Source organism: Colias philodice, chromosome 29 (assembly GCF_061535455.1).
Source record: "Colias philodice isolate Cphi_HAF_F1 chromosome 29, ilColPhil1 Martin Lab GWU primary, whole genome shotgun sequence".
NCBI classification, from domain to species: Eukaryota; Metazoa; Arthropoda; class Insecta; order Lepidoptera; family Pieridae; genus Colias; species Colias philodice.
This window is the reverse complement of record NC_143114.1, coordinates 7,283,995-7,291,606: the sequence shown is the minus strand read 5'-3', so window position 1 is coordinate 7,291,606 and position 7,612 is coordinate 7,283,995. Positions and strand designations below refer to the sequence as shown.

The 7,612-nt window shown below is 34.0% G+C and overlaps 1 long non-coding RNA gene across 1 annotated transcript in view; it reads left to right on the top strand.

The window, feature by feature from the left end:
* The first annotated feature begins 527 nt into the window (after positions 1–527).
* The window catches only part of LOC149476073 (uncharacterized), a 359,309-nt gene continuing 352,224 nt past the window's right edge, over positions 528–7,612 (top strand). Inside the window, exon 1 of the long non-coding RNA XR_016317926.1 lies at positions 528–562. This is a non-coding gene — a long non-coding RNA (uncharacterized LOC149476073). The remainder of the gene's footprint in view (positions 563–7,612) is intronic.

The following is a 7,612-nucleotide window of genomic DNA, read 5'->3' as shown; positions in this document are numbered from 1 at the left end:
TACGTCTATCAATTTTACCTTCGAAGAGAGGTAACCTGCTTAAAAACATCGATTAAAGTGAATTAATCGATACGGACTTGAAACATTTGTCAATCGAACTTGAAACACACGTCTATTTTAAAATTCATCAGGCGAATCCCTATCCGAGTAATATACTTTCGTTCGTAAATTTAAGGAGCAAAATAAGACAACTAAAAAACACAACGCATTTATTAATTTATGAAGTAATCAATGCATTCGATTCTTGATGACCGCTTATTTAAATTAAATAAAAAAAGGTTTATTGACACAAAATTGTAGCGACGTCATTTCTTTAAATCAGAAATTGTTTATTATGTTTAGAATGGTTTATCAGTAAAATCAAATCTTAAAATTACTTGTATCGGTCATTATTGTTATAAATATATGTAATCGTAATTGAAAAAAGTTATGCAAATGTGCAGTTCTAACAAAAAGAATTATTTTAATATTCTATGTTGTTATTATACGACGACTCGTTATGTTATGTTGTTGTATTTTGTTGAACTGTCAAATGTTGCCTATTAAAATGGCTCTATTATAGGTCCTGGGTCATACCACAGTATTACAATATTATTTCCTACAGTAAGGAATCGCCTTTGATGTCGCGCGATGCCGCCGCCAGCGTAGGTACTTACGCTGCCACACGAAAATACGCTAGGGTTGCAACAAATGGGAAATAAAACAATTGTGATTATTAATATTATGATGAAATCATTTATTCATATGTACATTCAAAATAATTGCGATTATTAAATCTGATGTAATTATTTGTTCATAAATATATAATTATAGATATTGCACTGCTAAATATTATTTACGTGGACACTTTATTTTTGGATGTTCTTAATTGTATATTATAATTTATAACATTTAACTAAGTAATGCATTCGCATTGGGATGTACAATCTGATTAGAAAATAATGAGGACAACATATAGATAGCTTTGATTTTAATTCAACAGATACATTTAGGTAATACAATCTTTCTGAAATATTGTTTCCTTCTGGGATTTCAATGTAGATTTACATGCGTAAACGGAACAGTTTGTGCGCGTCATAATAGAATATGTAAGTACTTATGTATAATAAAATTATTACACAAAAAATACGACTGCGTCGTCCTTTCGCGCTAGGTAAGGCAAACTAAGGCCCGCGTCGCCCGACCCCCGCCAGTTCCCCTCCGTTTCTCTGCACAAGTACATTCGTCGCACTACTGTAGGAAATATGGTAATACATGGTCATACGATACGAATAATAATAAAAAAATAGAAAAGAAATAAAGAAGATGGAATAGAAATAATCGGTCTTCTTAGCACAAATGAATCAAAATGAATCCTTTGTATATTCTTAACAGAATAAGTCGTGATAAGCAGTATCACTGATAGTTGCAGTAATTTTTATGTCAAGAAAATTTACCTATAAAGAATAAAAAAAAAATGATTGCTCTTGCCTTGCGCTATATTAAAAAAAATAGTAAGTACATAGGTGCGTAGGTATATGCCATACGTTTAGGCAAGCAGATAAATTTTATAAGTAATTCTAGTCGTTTGTAGAACTTTTATCTTAAAAGTTTAAAACCCCTACTATGATACCACTTTTACAAGCTATGGCATATTCGAATTCTTATTAGTTAGTTAGGTACTTTGTATTCAAAATATTTTTTCTAATCACAGCTTAACACTCTTCATCGGGCATAAAAAAGGTGGTCGGGTTTTTATAAAAAAGCAATAGAAATGAACTTTTAACATTTTTTTAATTAAAATCGGTGTAGCCGTTCTTGAGTTAGAATAATTGCTTTGACTATTTTTTTATTGTTTAAAGTTTTATTATTTCAGGCTTTGCTACAGTAGTTAGGTAGGTACTTACCTACTACAAAATATAATAATTAAATAGGTAAGTAACTAAGTACATAGTTAAGTATGTATTTTTTGAAATTCTTTGCCAGGTTATAAATTCAATGAAAAGTAATTCAATTAGTTAATAACGAATGAATACATAATATGAACTTCCTATAATATAAGAAAGCTTTTTAAATCTTTGAAGCAACACCATTTCAGGAATCGGTCAGATAATCATAGACAATTATAAATTATCCTTTAGAAACTTAATTTGGAGCTGTTGAGCACTATTTAACGAACTAAGATCTCGGACATGTGCATGAGGAATCATTTGTTTAGCAATATAGTCCACCAACAAGGGGGTTGCTGGCAATAGGTACTGCGTGTTGCAGATAACAAAGCATACGTCGGGAAGTTCTCGCTGGAGAAGCGTCAACATAATTTTAATGAATTTTTTTTGATCAAATGTTGCTCTACAAACGCAATACTATAAAGTATGTATTCCGTTTGTTGAGCAACATTACTTAGAGAAATAATTATACAATTGAAAAATGAAAATAAGCCGAATTTCCCGACATATCTAACCTCTGAAAAACAGTTATACGCTATCTAGAATTAAGATGTAAAACTCCTTATTTTCCTTCGTAAAACGTAAAAAGGGTGAAATAAAACACAACTCAGAATTTAAACAGATATATTTCATAACCATTTGGATAAGATGCGTCCATTCCAGACTATCAGTGACTACCGACTATTACTGGCGTCATTGTTTTTTGTGATGTTTTTACTGTGTAGTGTGTATTGTAATTAATGTGACTATGTAATAATATCACTTTCAACCAATTTAAATACTTTTTTCAAAGAATACGAAAAATCTTGTGATTATACAGGGTGTCCCACTGTTGGTATACTAAGCTCAAAGTAGGTTATAGTTTTGCATACACTGAGTACGTAAAAAATACTTATAAAATTCCAGACGCATTTTTTTTTCAAATAGATGAATTCTTAAAACTCTATGTGTACACCCATAACAAGCAACCCGCCCAACTTTTCCACCAGCACGTGAGCTATCGTTTAAGATTATGTTTTCATAGACAAAATGCTCACATTAGAGAAGCGGTATATGCCAGCTGCGCGAAGCTAGAGAAGTAAACATGGATTTTCAGGAAAAATTTTGCAAAAAAATTTTGACGTATTTTTTTTGTTTAAGTATTTTTTACGTGATCAGTGTATGTAAAACTACAAGTCCCTTCGCGCTTAGTATACCAATAGTGGGACACCCTGTATAAGGTGTAGGAGTATTTGGATAATTTTAATGTATCCTATGAATAAGTAGCTTCCATTGATGTATAAATGTTATCATTTGTGCTTTTTCTACTGTAATCTTTCATTAATAAATAAATGATCATGTTAAAATCGCAAAAAGCAATGACGCCGCATTATGGCAACAGTCTCAACAACACCGATTGAGCAGCAATTTGACGTTTCAAACCCGTTCTTATCAAAGAGCAATGTTGCCACAATCGTGAGATATGTCGTAAAAAATCTATACATTCAATTGCGAATTACAAACTTCCAACTACGTCTAATATAAATATGTATAGATATAGAAATATGATAATTTTGATTACGAGCTTATTTTAACAAATTCGTGGGGCACTTTTGTATCAATTCAAGTACTAATATACTGGGTAGGAGCGACTGGTGGTAAAATGTTAGTATTGAAACATATTAAGGATTTAATTCTAATACAAATTTAGAGAAAACGCTTGAAATAACCCCTTACTTTATAGGATAACTTATTTAACATTGTATAATTGTTAAACACCAAATTCGCTGCTTACCCACATAATAGATGACCAAAACTACATCAAATAGAAACTATGTTTTCAAAATTTCAAAGAGAGAAAGACCTATACTATACCAAGAAGTACATCAAAATACACACACAGTATTTTTAATAACAATCTTAACTATAATATTTACAGTTAATCAACTAATAAATGGATACGCGACCCCTTAAATTTTGAGGGTAGTTTTAAAGAAATGCTATTATTAGCGCTATTTCAAAATGTAAAGTTAGTATGTTATTATATTGTCGTACATTACAGCATTAGGATGTGTACTTAGTGCATGAAAACCAAACTAGCATTCAAATGTAGTTGTGAATTAAAAAAAAAACTTCCAAAATTGTTTATGGCACTGTGATTTGAATTCCAAATTAAATAAAAAATAACCAAACGGGGTCGCGCGTACCAAAACTCACTGTAAAAACTTAATTACAAAAAATAACAATCTGTTGACTAGAATTACGGCTCGAGCTCAAGTGTGGATTTTACTGACACCAATGAACGCTTCTTCTTCTGTAAGGAAACATCCTTATTTACTACTTGGTACATAATATGTGTTTCAAATCTTATATTCGTTGATATGGGTATCCCGTATCTATAAAAGTAATAGATATACTTGTCAGAAAAGGAACTCTGACAAATATCAGGAGTTTAAATAAGCTTTGTCCCCTGCTATTACATTAATTTGTGTACACATTTTTAGTGTCAATGGTCATATATGCCAGTAAAATCCACACATTAGAGTTCTTGCCCTAACTAAAAAGAACAATATATCGCAAATATCGCTCTATATTACAGATTAATACAAAAGAATGAGGAATTTATCATTAATGAGTGTGATGATATTATATTGTCACACAATGAGGCACTCAGCTTAATTTTACAGGATCTCTACTGAACACTCTGATTCTTAACTACACGGAAATAAAAAGCACTTGTTCAGACTGATACCGAATAAAAAACATCGTTAATTTGAACGAAATTTTAGCGCGAAACCATAGACGCAGCTGTCAAACTGACAGCCGCCACAGATATAAACAAGTGCCCTTACAGATTGTACAAAACAAATTCTAGTGCATCCCAGCCAAACGGGATTTCATAAAATATAACGGGTGACTATTCAGTCTATAAATTGTCAAGGAAGACATTATCGAGTCACAATACAGATTATAAATACTTTGTACTACGAGGGGTACTAGCTCCATTATTTGTCAATCACAATATTTTCATCTAAATTACACTACCAAAGTTCTAATTCGTCGGGCGCAACGGCCCACATCACAATTTCAACGGTTCAAATAAAATTGTACAAAAAATATTGTCTCCATTTTTCCAAACTAATTTGGTCCGTTGTCTACATCTATGTCTAGCCTTTTAACCAAAGCGAATTTAAAATAAAACAAACTAATAAGGCACAATGCATGTGTCTCCGGGTTCAATCTGATATGCCTCCATTCTACATCTACGATTTCTACCTCAAAAAAAGGTTCTAAGCGAGTCGTCTCCAAATCACATTTCAATAAAAAAACTAAACTATCAAACTACGTATGTACTCTGAAAAACCCAGCACCCAAAACCATCGCTATTGCTACAAGTCTATATACTGGGATGCACTTTACTAGAGGGTAGTAAAAATAAATGAAGCATAAATAACAGCTGCGGGTGGAGACAATACTCGGAGTCCGGTATTGTCTATGGAATGGTCTTCGCTCTTCGTCGCCGCTCCGCCGGGCCTGATCATGCAATCTTCTAACTCCGCCGCGCTCATGCAAGTGTTCGGTTATTCACACTATACTCAAACTATCTTCCAAATCTAATGACGCCATGTCCGGAAAAGCTTCTACGTAGTCAAATTAGGTACGGAAAAAGCGATAAATGAAAGATCGACTGTGTTTTGTTACCATTTATTTCTAATAATCAACTAAGTGAAGATGATCCATTAGGCTTTATGGAGGCGCGCGGCCCTCTAAACCCGCTAGCAACGTACCATCCTAAGACGCCACGTCACGAGGCGTACACTACATAATAATATAGTAGACTGGATAACTATCAAATATGAACTTATCCAAATAAAGCATAATTAGAGCCATGACATCCACTCACATAGACTTGAATCTCGTTACTTAAGGTACCAATAATTTCATTCCAATTTAAACACGCTTACTTAAAAACTTCAATAATCTGTATCTTTGCTAATCAGTGTTTCATCACATTCCCTTAATATAGAGTGAAAGAGACAAAACAATCACTGGAGCGACCATAGACTAAGAAAGTTTACAAGTAAGACCTCAGTAAGTCTATGTTTTGGATCAATTTCGATATTATTTACCATAATTATCTACACAACTAAACCCAATTGTCCCGCTACTCGCAGATAATACATAATCATCAGTATTGCACAATTTATTCTAGTAGCAGTCGGTGATGAGAAAACAGCCCATGTCTACACTATAGTACATACTTTATATTTTTATATAATTCTACCACAAAATGCCTTTTAAATAAATAAAGGAATGTCGTTTAATACAGCCACTATTCTAGTTATACTCATATACTGTCAGAGTTTTAAAACTAGCTACGAACTACAAAGAATATGACTAAATACTGATAAAAATAAGTTACCAAATAAATAAAAATCAATCTTAATCGTGGGCAAGAAACAGTATTTCACAATCAATTAGTCGACAATATATTTCTAGATACGTATCAAAATTACAACTTCCAAGCTGTGAATATGCTAAAATATTTCTCTGACAGTGAAAATATTAAATATTCAATAGCGATAACACTCTCGTTGCCTTACAGGAACGCGCAGTGCACTAGGAGAGTGAGTACAGCGCACGATTCGTTGAGCGAACACGACCGCACGCCCCAAGCGGCGAACGACTACTGAACCTTAACACATGTCAGGTAAAAATACATATACCCGCTACTGAATACATCGACCTATATTACAAAAATATTATAATATGCAGGTGTATAATAATTCATCTACGCTCTGTGTCCTGTCACCAGTGCCTTGCGATGTCTTATCATACACAGCGGTTATCATAATTATTGCTTTCGAGTTATCCTTACACCATATATTATGTAAATCTTCAAAATCACTACTCTACACACTACACTAGCATCTGCCGAAAACACACAACGTAATTTAAGATATTTCTTGTAACATTATTATATTATACTGATCAAAAAGTTGTATATTAAACCATTTATGTATAACCTTAACGAATATAACATTGGTCCAGAGTAACTGGATACGCGTAAGCATAGACACCACCGTAGTGATGTCCTGTGCTCGTGCTGTGGCACGTCACTACTGCGCAAGCGGTCGATACGATACGAGTTAGGCGAGAAGTTGAGCAAGATAAAGACTCTAGGATTCCGTCCAAATCGTCGCCACCTCGAGGAACCTAATTAAAATGACTAGAAAATTAACGTTTCGTCATGGCAACAAATCAGTGGCAATCCATTCTCATTATTGTCTTAATCTTATTCTACTCTGAATTTTGGCAAACTGGCAACACATTGAGTTTAACATTTGAAAAGAGTCGCCTCCGCCCTTGAGCAAAATGCGTTTGGCCCGTTTTTGGCAAATCAGATTCAACGGAAGACTGAAGGCCTCAAGCGAAGCGTACTACATAGGTCTACGCTACGTGGCTACGTCGCCGCAATAGCACGGTTCACAACCAAAGTGTGGCAAACGCCTGTAACAATTGACAGTGACATTGGAAGATGCAAGTCCTCGCGCACTCCATGCCGACCCGAGCTCAGTGTTAGTCACGAGATACTACGGTACCATGCTATCGACAAGACCCCACTCCTTCACGGCGAAGGTGTCTCTACATGATCATCTACTGCTGAACCCAACGTGCATAAGCTATAGGTAACCCGTGAAAAC